The sequence below is a fragment of the Felis catus genome, chromosome A1 (genome assembly GCF_018350175.1).
Source record: "Felis catus isolate Fca126 chromosome A1, F.catus_Fca126_mat1.0, whole genome shotgun sequence".
Lineage (NCBI taxonomy): Eukaryota > Metazoa > Chordata > Mammalia > Carnivora > Felidae > Felis > Felis catus.
In genome coordinates, this window is record NC_058368.1 from 219,325,104 (window position 1) to 219,338,286 (window position 13,183).

A 13,183-nucleotide genomic window follows, 5' to 3' on the forward strand; every position below is an offset into this window, starting at 1 on the left:
AAATTAAAGCTTACTGATATTTAAAATGGAAAAACAGTCATAGAATAGACCTATCCTGAGATCAGGATGCATGATAAAACGACTCTCTTATAAACGATAAACCAACACCATTCTCACAGTGCTTTCTTATTCTTCTTAACTCTTGTTCCTCTTCACCTCCAACCCTCTTTAATCACACACATGTATGGCCATAACCTGGACAATATTGTCCCTCTTAATTAATCCACTCAAGGTATTTTAAACTGTAATATCTCAGGCTCTAAGTGAAATCGCTTATTCCTTCTATTTTTGACTCCAGTCCTGGAGATAGTTGATAAGTTTTACTCCGGCTTTAGCAACTCTCCATTTAGTGTGGACTCAATATTTGATCTCCTGAACCATTTCTGTTCTATTGCTGTACTTGCTAAGCAAACCCAGACTCAGCATCATTCCAGCAATGCAGAAAGCCACACCTTGCTAAGTGATCATCATGTAACTCTGCGCGACTGATCTTTGTAACAGGCATTACTTTTTAGCCTTTTTCTCTACCCTAAGCAGCAAACCCTTAACATGCTCAGTTACCCTACTCTCTTCCTTCCCTTCTCACTATCCCTATCGTAAAACCTCCATTAACTAATAACAGTGAAATAAACTGGATTTTTTCCAAGTCCTGATTCTGAATCTATAAATATATATTTATTTCTACCCATTTTACTTCTGAAGAAATATAAGTTTTGTTCCTGTTTGAGGGCAGGTTCTTTACTTGAGCCTTTGGTTTTCTCAAATAACCTCTGAAACATGGTTTCATTAGATACCATCTGTATATCTGATGTATCTGATGATTGTTTTCTTCAATTTACAATTATCAAATATTTTACTTTCTTTTAAAAAAAGGAAAACACAGGGGCGCCTGGGTAGCGCAGTCGGTTAAGCGTCCGACTTCAGCCAGGTCACGATCTCGCGGTCCGTGAGTTCGAGCCCCGCGTCAGGCTCTGGGCTGATGGCTCGGAGCCTGGAGTCTGCTTCCGATTCTGTGTCTCCCTCTCTCTCTGCCCCTCCCCGTTCATGCTCTGTCTCTCTCTGTCCCAAAAATAAATAAAAACATTGAAAAAAATTAAAAAAAAATAAAAAAAGGAAAACACATATCTTGTTTTAATTCCTTCATATTGCTTCTCATCCAGGCCTGCTTCTTCTAATCATAAGCTGTTTCAATTTCTTCATCTCTTATTTCTTCACGATCTACTAGTATCTAACATCTGCCTCAGTGATATCAAGGCAACTTCTCCTGCTTAGGTTCCCAAGTCATATATTGGTCACCCCCCTCAACATGTCTTTAATGAGTATACAATATGTGTCAGGCACTGTTGATGTGGTTAGATTAAATCATCAGAGGAAAGAATAAAGGAAACAGGTAATATTTCTGCCCTTGAGTAGTTTATATTCTACTGGGCTGAACAGATTTTTTTTTTTCAAATCAATGAACATACTCAATAGATAGATTATTCAGTATGTGAAGAGTGGTAAGTGATATATGCATATACATTTTAGAAAGAGAACAAAGAGTGAAAAGAAGAAGAGTACAGTAAGAGGACTAAGGAGTGGCCTGGAACATGAGTTACAATTTTTTTTAAATGTTTATTTATCTTTGAGAGAGAGAGAAAGGGAGAGAGAGCGAACGCACATATGTGTATGTGGGGGCGGGGCAGAGAGAGGGGTGAGGAACAGTGGTTCTCAAGTGGGCTCTGTGCTGACAGCAGAGAGTGTAGGGCTCAAACTCACTAACCCTGAGATGACGACCTGAGCTGAAGTACTGACATTGGATGTTTAACTGACTGAGCCACCCAGCACCACCGTGAGTTACAATTTTTAATTGAGTGGTCATACTTGACTTTATTGAGAAAAAGAGAGAAGCGTACCTAACATGTTCAAGGAATACCAAAGAGGTCAGTGTGGCTATAGCAAGGGAGGGCATAGCAAAGGATAAATTCACAGAGGTAATGGAAAGCAGGATTATGTACAACCTTGTTGGACATTGTAAGGTAAATGACCTTCATTTGAAAAGAAATGGGTTGTGTGATACTTATGAGCAAGAGGATGACATGATTTGACTTAGATTTCAGAAGTGTCACCCAAGATTCCATCTTGAGAATAGACTTTGGAGGGCAAGGGTATGTGCATGGAAGAATTTAAGAAGCTATTATAATATTCCAGGAGGAAGTTGGAAGGACTTTGACCAATACAGTAGCATTATGGTGTTGTTGAAGTATTGTTAGAAGACAGAAATGGCCATATTCTGAATATGAGTCCGGGTGGTTCCAACAATATTGGACACTGGACCTAAGAAAAAGAATGAATCCAGGGTTTTGGGCCCAAACAACTGGATCAGATGGATTTCAGTCAGAAATTTCAGAAAACATGAATAGTAGCCACCACTCAGAGAGCCACAAAGCCATTCAAGGAAGAAATCTTGAGAAGTCTTTCAGCACCTTACTAGAGGGAATATGATCCTCAGAGAGCAGCATGGGCATCACCTAAAAGCTTGTTAGAAATGAAAAATCTCAGTCCCATGGCCAACCTACTAAATCAGAATCTTCATTTTCACAAGATCCCCGGGTGGTATGCATGTATGTTCAAGTGTGGAGAGCACTGCTTAAATAACATGTATCAGATACAAGGAGGCATAAAACTGGAAAATTTTTGAAAAATTTTCCTTAATAGATAGTGTAAGTTTAATTTAGAGGGAAGTTATTGAAAGTTATTGCTGTTACCTTTATACAAGAAATTTGATGCTATCGCCTTTCCATAAACTTAAAATGTCTATTTTTAAAGAAATCCATTTATACCCTGTTTATTGCCCTTCTCTCAATTCCCTGATTCACATATCCTAATTTTTAATTCTCTTATTCCTGTCAGAGGTGTATTTGCTGTAACTACAATCATATTATGATTTGGCCACAAACGACCAGGGATATCAGTTAGTCCAGAATTTATTTAGAGATACTGGAAAAGAAAGATCTCTGGAGCTTGCATAACAAATGCAAGGTCATGTAGCTAGTTAGAGGGAGAGTTGGGCAAGAATAAAAGACCACTGAATTCTTGAAAATAATGAAGTTGTGATTTTTGAAAAGTATTTCATAGCTCAGATTTCTATTGGCCACATAATTTTACCACAAATATGAATAAGTTGGCAAAAGTTTCCTTCTACAAAATGCTTGTCAAAAGCATCTGTAAGCTCATAAAGAAAATAATTTGTGTTAATCTACCCATAATATGTGGCATATGTCTAGGACAATATTGTTAAATTAAGGGGTGCTGTGTTAGCATGTTAATATTAGCTACTGTCATATATTTGGCAACAAATAAGCATTAAAGACATAAAATATAAATCTCAGAGCAATCAACTCTGGAAGCAATTCTTAATGCCAAATTGCACTTCATCTAGCACGTAATGCTGATGATCATACTGCCACGCTGCCATAGCACAGACTGGCAGAGAGGCTCCTCTCATATTGGCCCAATTAATAGTTCCAAACTGGAGTTTCACTGATTATTTTACAAATACTGGTGGAATTTTCATAGATTCCACTGAAGACACATTTCCTCAACAATTTTTGTTTAAGTATTTCTATACTGTAGTTTTGTCCTATACCTAAAGCTTTCCTCCATCACAACCTCACTATCACCTGGTCAACTTTTCTTTTCGATCTCAAAATGCTCATCTCTTGATTTTTCAAGAGCTTTCTGACTCATTATCAGCATAGAACTGGTATTTCTCTTTCCTAGTTTCTGTAGAATACTTTCCTCTATATTATTCATCTTTGCTTTATCATTTCATAAGATGAAATTGTGTACTGTGGTTATTAGACAATGTGTTTCAAATCCTAAATTGTAAGATCCTTAAGGACAACAATACGTCTTCTTAACTCAGGTCTATTAACTCTGTGGGTAAGAATACCATAATAATAATGAAAATAGCTAGATTTCATTGTATATTTATGTTACAAGATATCTTATGCATTCTATATGTATTACCTCAAAAACACATGAAGCTGTTTCTATTAGCCCAAAGTGGCTAAGGGCTTTGCCCAAGCCCAATCAACCTGCATGTTATATCAATAGGATTCTACCTCCTGTTTCTAGAGACTGTGAATGTATTATTTTGCAATACTATTTTGACAACGGGTCCAGAATGGTACAGACCCTTGCTTTATATTTTAACTTTTCATTCACTCCATGTGGCAAACTTGGGAAACAGATGTAAATTCTCTGGGATTTTTTTCTCATATTTATAACATTGTAACACTTAACATGGCAGTGCTGTTAATCATGCAGTAAGATAATAAACCTAAAGTTTGTGAACTAAATGATACATTTACTAAAATCTTAGTATCACCCTAATTTCCATTTGCTACATTCTCCATAGAGCTTATCAACGAATATTTTTTTTTCTACACACTGAGTGTTCAGTAAATTTTGAAATCAATTTGCATATGATGAAAACCAAACTACCTATATTTTACTTCCTTTTTGGAATTATTTTTCTAAGATCTATAGATACATGTCACAGTGTTTACTTGACACATGTTTAACTTTCCTTGACAAACAAATTTTATCACATTTTATGGGTCCTAGGTGGGGGATCCTAAAAAATCCAGGTAGCAAATTGTGTGTGCTTTAGGTTTTACAGTTTCTACTGAAAATTGACCTTTATCATTTTCTTCAATAGGAAAAACCTGTTATGCATCACTTTAAAAAAGAAAAAAAAAGAAAGAGTTCTTAGACAGGTTCCCATCACTTCTGGTCTATGAAAACAATTTTAACAACAGAGATGAGTGACTTTTTTTCTGAGAAGCCACATGCAATTGTGTTGTCAGTATGAGAACTAAAAGCATTTGGTTTATACATGTGGTATGGCTGTCTTAATCTTTTAGTTCATCAAATTCCAAGGAGTGAGCAAAAGGCAAAGATTGTAGCTTTAGCTGCCAAAGAGAGTGTGAATCATCTCTCCCAAGATTTTAAATATCTTTTTTTAGCTTGGAGGCAGAAAGCAAACAACCTGAATGAAAACAGATTTAGGCTGTAACAAGAAGACAGAATTTAACCAGCATATGCTAAAGCGCCTTACCAAAACGGAACAAAAGTTTTATGCAGAAATGTTACTTCAAAAAAATGCAGTAAATTATTCACATTATGTTCAGTGGACCTTATGATACCTGTAAATGTCATAAGAACCCTAATCATATTAAGAACTGGAAATTACAAAAACAATAATCTGTCATGGGGAAGGTTTTTTGATACTTACTGGTTAATACAAGATTTTATTAGAGCCATCTACCTATCTCTAATCTAAGGCTTATATAGCCAAGTTAGTTGTCAATATAAATATACTACTTTATATTTTCATTAGATTGATGAACTTTAGTAAAACAATGTATTATATTTAAATATTATTTAACTTAACATTTAGTAATAATCCTACTGTACAATGGGATAAGGTAGGGCATTTATATATAATGGACTGAAATGGATTTACATATACATAGACATTTCATTTAAAATTAAGATGACATTTCAAATCAGTATGAAAAGAATTGATTATTCAAAGATTACTGTAGAAACATTTGTAGTTCTATCCATCTAATTATCTATCTATGATACATATAGATTAGTGTTTTATACTTTATGACAAATTCCAAGTGGATCCAAGTTCTAAGCATAAAAAACAAAGGAATAGTAAAACTACAATGTAAATACTAAATACAGACAAATAAATAAAATACTAATTAATCTTTTAAATTATTGATTAGAAAATTAATTTGAACACTCTTCTGAAGTCCAGAAGTCATAAAAGTTTGATAAAATAAGGCTATATAGTTGGAAGACTATTATATATCCAACATACCATAAGCTAAGTTAGAAGGGAAATATGTATCACACATAAGAAATAGATGTATGTTTACAAAAAAAAAATAGATGTATGTTTTAAATACATACATTTAAACTCAAAGTTCTTATAAATCAATATAAAACTCCATCAGCATAAAGAGGGCTTAACTTCAGTTCTCTTTGTAAATATTTCCTTATCAAAGAGGTCTTCCCTGACAACCAGACCAAAAACAAACAAACAAACAAACAAACAAACAAACAAAACAAAAAAGAGCATCCTGAAAATCTCTCTAACAGGATTAACTTGATTGTTATTGTATATTCACAGCAGTTCTAAGAAGCCCAGTACCAGAGTTTCTATATTTAGTTTCCGATTATACCCTACCCCATGAACCATTGCCTGGCTTATGGTCTTTAAATAAAACTTTTGAATGAATGAATGAATGAATCAATGAATGAATGAATCTAGGATAAAATGTAAAGAAACATGATAAGTAAAAAGAAGGATTAGCTTGGAAAGAATGAACACACTGTTTTCAAAGACAAGAAAGTAAACGTGTGTACGTATGCATGCATGTGTATGTGTGTCAACAGGAAAAAACCCTAAGTTGTAACCTCAGCACAAGGCTTATCAAGCACCGCTGAATGAACATTTGATATTAGATGTTATGAATTTGTAGAGAACTGAATGAGTTTGATTTTGTAAATCTCTACATGATTGCTCAGCTGTCTAAAATCAAGAGAAATATAATATCTGAAAATGCCTTGGCTTACAGTTTGACAAGAAATGATTTCAAAACAGTGAATAAAAGAATAATTTCATGATTAGAGAGTATGCATATTTGAACTGGTTTACCATTGGCCCCAGCATAGGCAAATAAAGCTGGAAATAGGGTGACCACGTCAAGAGATAATGAAAGTTTGGAAATCACTGAGGGACAATGAAGAGGAAATTTGGTAAAATAACGGAAAAGGAAATGTTGAAACAGATTTGAAATCTTCTTTAAGACATGATATTATACTTTCTCTTTCATTGCCAGCTTCTCTGACTGGCTTCAGTGCCTTAATAAGACATAGGAAGCTATGGCATCAATGCTCTGCAATGTTTCTATGTGACATTCACTGGATAACCTCATTCAGTTTCCTGTCCATCACTAAGGTCTATACTCTAATGATTTCCAATGCGTATCCTCCATTTTATTGTTTGCTTTAAAATCCAGATTCATAGGGTAACTTCCATCCAAATTTTATTAATTAGGGACCATTAGCAGGAAACATTATCCATTCTGTTTTTAACAGAATGGGGTTCAACTCAGTAATCAGATGCTTTTAAAATCTTTGGAAGGACTGGAGGCACAAGCTCAATGCTAGGACCCAGAAGCCATGACAGAAATTGTTGAGTTAAAGAATGCACAACTGTAGTTGTGATCCACATGTCAAAATATTGTCCCTACCTGCACCCCCATCTTTTGGTGCATGGAAGATAGGGACTAGATTGGTTTAGGACTCAATGTCCTCGCAATTACACTTGATGGGGGAAGAGTCGATCAACTGAAAGATGGTCTCTCTGTCCAACTCTCTTGTGCATTCTGATCCAGAAGTACATCTAATTGGAGATACCTATTTTACATCACATGGTAAAAACAGACTACTTCAGAAAGTTAGCTTCTGCAGCCTCTGGATGGAGATAGATGGCTACAAAGAGATAAGCCGGGATGCTGAGTGAAATGAATATATCCTTGAATATATCAGCCTGGAAATTCCAAAGATAGTTGAACATCAGAAAATAGACATTTTTGTCTGTCAAACTGTTTCCCATCTTAACCTCCTCATTCTGGTTAATAGCACTATCTAGGAATCTTTTTCTATGCTTCTTTCCCCATACTTCTAATTCCTATAGATAAATATGTTTTGTTGACTCTAATATTTAAATATCTCCTGAATTTCTTTTTATATTTCTCTATGACATTCTGTTGTCACATTTTATACATGATTTGGGATAGATTTTCAGCTCTTTTATTTTTATTATTTTTGTCAATGATTGAAAGGGTGATAAAATGTTTCTGACATTTGACTTGAAACAGTCTTTTCCAATATTTGCTTGAATTTAGTGAACAATTTTAATATAGATACATATATATTCTCATTTTTCAGAGATTTGTTTTTTATACAGAAAATATTTTGTCTTCAAGAAAAAGTAAAATTTAATATGCTTTGTGATATAGATTGTCATATTGTGATTTGTGGTGTAAATATTTTTTAATCAGTGTTCAAGGAAAAGAATAATCTAAAATGCTAGAATTGTAAAGGCTTTTAAGTTATTTTAGGCTTAGGTTGTGAATTTTTCAGTCCAATTTTATTCCATTTTGCATATTTAATTTGTGTTTTAAAAAGGCCTGGTGATAAAAGTTGCACATTCCATGTTATAATAAAATGAATAGAAGCTTCCAAACATGTCCTCATCTGAATCAGTAGAACCTGTGAATATGTGACTTTATTAGGGCATAAGGGACTTTCTGGATGTGATTAAGTTGAGGGCCTTGAGATGAGGAAATTATCCTGGATTATCTGGATGACTCTAATGTAATTATAGAATTCTTATAAAAGGGAGGCAGTTGAGTCAGTTTCAGAGATTAAAAAGAGATGTGATGTCAGAAGGAGAGGCTGGAGTGATGCACATTGAAGATGGAGAAATGAGCCACCAGCCAAGAAATGCAGGTGAACTCTACTAGCTGGAAAATGCAAGAAAATGGGTTCTGCCCTGAAATTGCCAGAAGGAACAAAGCCCTGCTAACACCTTAATTTTAAACATTTATTTATTTATTTATTTATTTATTTATTTATTCATTCATTCATTCATTCATTCATTCATTCATTTATTCATTTATTTATTTATTATTGAGAGAGAGAAAGTAAGCTAGGGGCAGAGAGAGAGAGAGAGAGAGAGAGAGAGAGAGAGAGAGAGAGAGAATCCTGAAGTGGGGCTCCATCTTACCCAATGTGGGCTTCAACTCACAATCTGTGAGACCCAAGCTGAAGCTGGATATTTAACCTACTGAACCACCAAGGCACCCCTTGATCTGAAGCTTTTGACTTCTCCAAATATAAGAAGGGAAAAAAAATAGGATGTAATAAACCACTAAGTTCGTGGTGGTTTATTATAGCAACAATAAGAAACTAGTACACAATTCCTAATTATAGAGATTGACTTCAGTCTGAAATTGCTGTATTTATGATAAGTTTCTATGATAGCAAACATTTGACTTGGATTGCAAAGCAATCTCACACCCACCAGCATGCCTCGGGCTTCGAGGCAGCAAAAAGATTATTACCTCTGCTGAGAAATTAGGATAAGTGAACCAACTTGAAATTTTTCTTGTGCTCATGGTTTTACTTCCATATGGCAACATCTTAATTTTCATATATTTAATGATGTCAGAATATTGAATTTACTCTTCGCACATTTATCGATGTCAGAACCATCAAGTCATCAGAGAAATACAGCCATATCCGTTAGTGATATATTTGTTATGAAGCTGTAACATGTGGTTAATAGCATGAAAAAGGTGCTCATAAAATACAAGTTTAATACATTGATATTTAGACAGGCTCTCTTACTTTCTCAATAGTCTATAAAACAGGTTTTCTTCAAAGGAGAAAGCCCAACTGAGAGAAGATAAGGGTGTTTCCCAGCTACATTTTTAGTGAAGAGAGTGTTGAATCAATAGGAAACTAGATAAATATACAGAACCCCGTAGAGTGGAAATGTCGTGTTGGTAAGGCATTTTCAGAGAACAAAAGAGAGGGTATAAATAAAATGGTCTTTAAGGGGAGATTTTGGTCTCCAAGTTTTGTTGTTGTTGTTGTTTTCTTTCTGGAAATAGTCACTGCATGAAAATAATGAAACACATTTATCCTTTTCTGAATTAAGTATCTTAAATTGAGGATATACTAACTTTATAGTTAGGAAATAAAATCACTAAAATCAGAGAACTTTAGATGTTTGTGACAGACTAAGTAGGAAAAAGGAAAGTATCAATCAAGAAAGAACTGGGATGCATTGAGGAATCAATCATTACAGGTAGAATGACTTAGAACAAGGGCATTCTTATCTCTCACATCACTCGCCAAGTGGCAAATAAAACATTGTAATTTTCCACTTCCACTCCTCCTTACAACCATAGTGCTGTTTTTCTGAAAACCTGGACTCCTGATCTATATTCTACCTGCCACTCTACTGTGACAGAGCACTGGTATATCCCTTCCATGCCTATTCCACCTTCCTGTGTGTCTGGGAGGCCATACACCTGGATATCCTAGGAGCTGGCAAAGGCTTCTTGCTGTCAAGATCTGTCCATTTTTTAACATGCTGTTTATTCTCAGAATCACGGTGACAATTTTGTTAACCATACATGGAGATTCCCTACCTAGGCGCTGTGCTCTTCACCTTGCTGATTAGAACATTTCCTGTCAGTATGAATTCCATCCTAACAAATGGAGCTAGTATGAACTCCCAGTCTTCCCCTTACTTTTTTGCTTTATTTTAAGAATTATTTTTTTAGAGTAGTTTTGGGTTTACAACAAAATTGGGAGGAAAGTATAGATATTTTCATACGCCCCCCAGTCCCCACACATGTCTTACCTCCCCTATTGTTAACATTACTCACCAGAATGGTACCTTGTTAAAACCGATGAAACTACATTTAATGCATCATCATCATCCAGAGTTCACAATTCATATTACGGTTCCCTGTTGCTGTTGTACATTCTATGGGTTTGGACAAATATATAATGACACATAGCCATCATTATAATATCATACAGAGGTTTTTCACTGCCTTAAAAATTCTCTATTCTCTGGGGGGCTTGGGTGGCTCAGTCGGTTGGGCGTCTGACTCTCAGTTTCGACTCAGGTCATGATCTCATGGTTTGTGGGTTTGAGCCCCATGTCAGCCTCTGTGCTGGCAGTGCAGAGCCTCCTTGGGATTCTCTGTCTCCGTGTCTCTCTGCCCAACCCCTGCTCACTCACTCTCTTTCTCTCAAAATAAATAAACTAAAAAAACAAAAACAAAAAACAAAAAACTCTGTTCTCTCTTACGACTCTCTCACCACACCACCAACTTACCGCCAACAACCACAGAGCTTTTCGCTATCTCCATAGTTTTGCCTGTTCCAGAATGTCATATAGTTGGAATTATACAATGTACAAGCTTTCATATTGGCTTCTTTCACTTACTAGCATGCACGTAAGCTTCCTCCATGTATGTGCATAGCTTGATAGCTCGTTTAATTTTAGTGCTGAATAAAATTCCATGGTGTAGATATACCACAGTTTATTTATCCATGTGATCGAAGAACATCTTGATTGCTTCCAAATTCTGGCAATTATGAATAAACCTGCTGTAAACTTCCCTTATTTTTCATAAGAGACAATTCTTTCACCTTTCAAGATATAACCATTTCAATAGAGATCATATATGTTTCCTCATTGTCCTCATGACATTTAGAAATTTCTTTTAAATTCCCCCACTATTAACAAACATTTATTGACAGTCAATAATAGGAGTGTGAGGGGTGCCTGGGTGTCTCAATCTGTTAAGTGTCTGACTTTGGCTTAGGTCATGATCTCACAGCTTGTGAGTGCAAGCCCTGATCAGGCTGGCTGCTGTGTGTGCATGTGGAGTCCACTTTAAGTTCTCTGTCATCCTCTCTCTATGCCCCCCTCCCCTGTCGGTGCTCAGGCGCTCTCTCACATGCTCACTCTCTCTCTCTCAAAAATAAGTAAACATTTAAAAATAATAATAGGAGTCTGAATATATTTCTTCAGGAATAAGTCATTTGAAATGTATTTGTTTTAAAAAAATTTTAACATTTATTCATTTTTGAGAGAGAGAGAGAGCGAGCACAAACAGGGGAGGAGTAGAGAATGGTGGAGACACTGAATCTGAAGCAGGTTCCAGGCTCCGAGCTGCCAACACAGAACCCTACCTGGGGCTTGAACCCACGAACAGTGAGATCATGACTGGAGCTGAAGTCGGATGCTTAACTGACTAATCCTACCAGGCACCCCTGAAATGTACTATTGAAAGGTCATGAAAGGTAATTTAGTGGGAATTCTTATTAACGTACTAATAATCTCTCTTCATACTCAATGCCTTATTTATATTTCCATAGATATATGTATGTTTTATTATATTTGAATTACCAGTTTTCTCATTCTAGTGTGACTGGTTATTCAAAACTCAGCTCTAACAGATCAGATGCAGCTGACAAAATTAATTAAAAATATAATGTTTATTTATATTTTGTGTGAGAGAGACAGAGTGTGAATTGGGAGAGGTCAGAGAGAGAAAGGGAGACACAGAATCTGAAACAGGCTCCAGGCTCTGAGCTGTCCGCACAGAGCCCGACATGGGACTCAACTCCATGAGCCATAAGATCATCACCTGAGCCGAAGTCAGACGCTCAACTGACTGAGCCACCCAGGCGCCCCTAAAAAAAATAATTTAATTCATTCAGAAATGTTGGTTTGTTACAATCTGCTATATTCCTTGGGTATCATCCTCTAACATCATGAAAAAAAAATTAGAAACCATTTTCAAACAAAAACTGTTTTTAAAATAATGCTATGTACCTAGACAGTAACTTAATTCTAACATGGAAAGAATGTGGTGGGCTTTCACTGAGTATAGTCTGATGGAAACTGGGTCTACAGTTCCTGGAAAGCAGGGAATAGGGTATGTAATGTCACCAGTATAGCAGGTATTATATAAGACCATAAAACTGAGCAAGTTGATATCATAAAATATTGAAGAGAAAAGTGACATGGTAAAGCACAAAGATAATGGAGAGGTTACAATTATTTTGAAGTCAGGAAGAAATAAAGTGGTATATTCTGGTAGAAGAAATCCTAGTATTTTTTAAATGAACCGGTTGGAGATAATGGAACTGACTGATGCCAGGTCAGCACAAAGCTAATTTTCCATTTTCATGAGGAACAGATGGTGTGGATGGACATGAAAATTGGTTTCACAGAGGGGAAAATGGTTTAGTTTGGCAAGTTTATTTCAGAAAACATACTTCAGGAGCTAGACGTGTGTAACCATTTTGAGAATATTCTCCCCCCTGATATGGTGGATTAAGGGGTAATCATGGGTACATGTGCAATCTGTGGAAGGACATCTAGATGCATCCCTTTGAGAAGATCCTCTCCCTGGCCAGCTGGGTTTGTGAAACAAGTTTCTGAGAATTTTAATTTTATTTAATTTAATGGAAGCTTAATAAGCAAGGGAAAAATCACGTAATAAATTTAATTAGA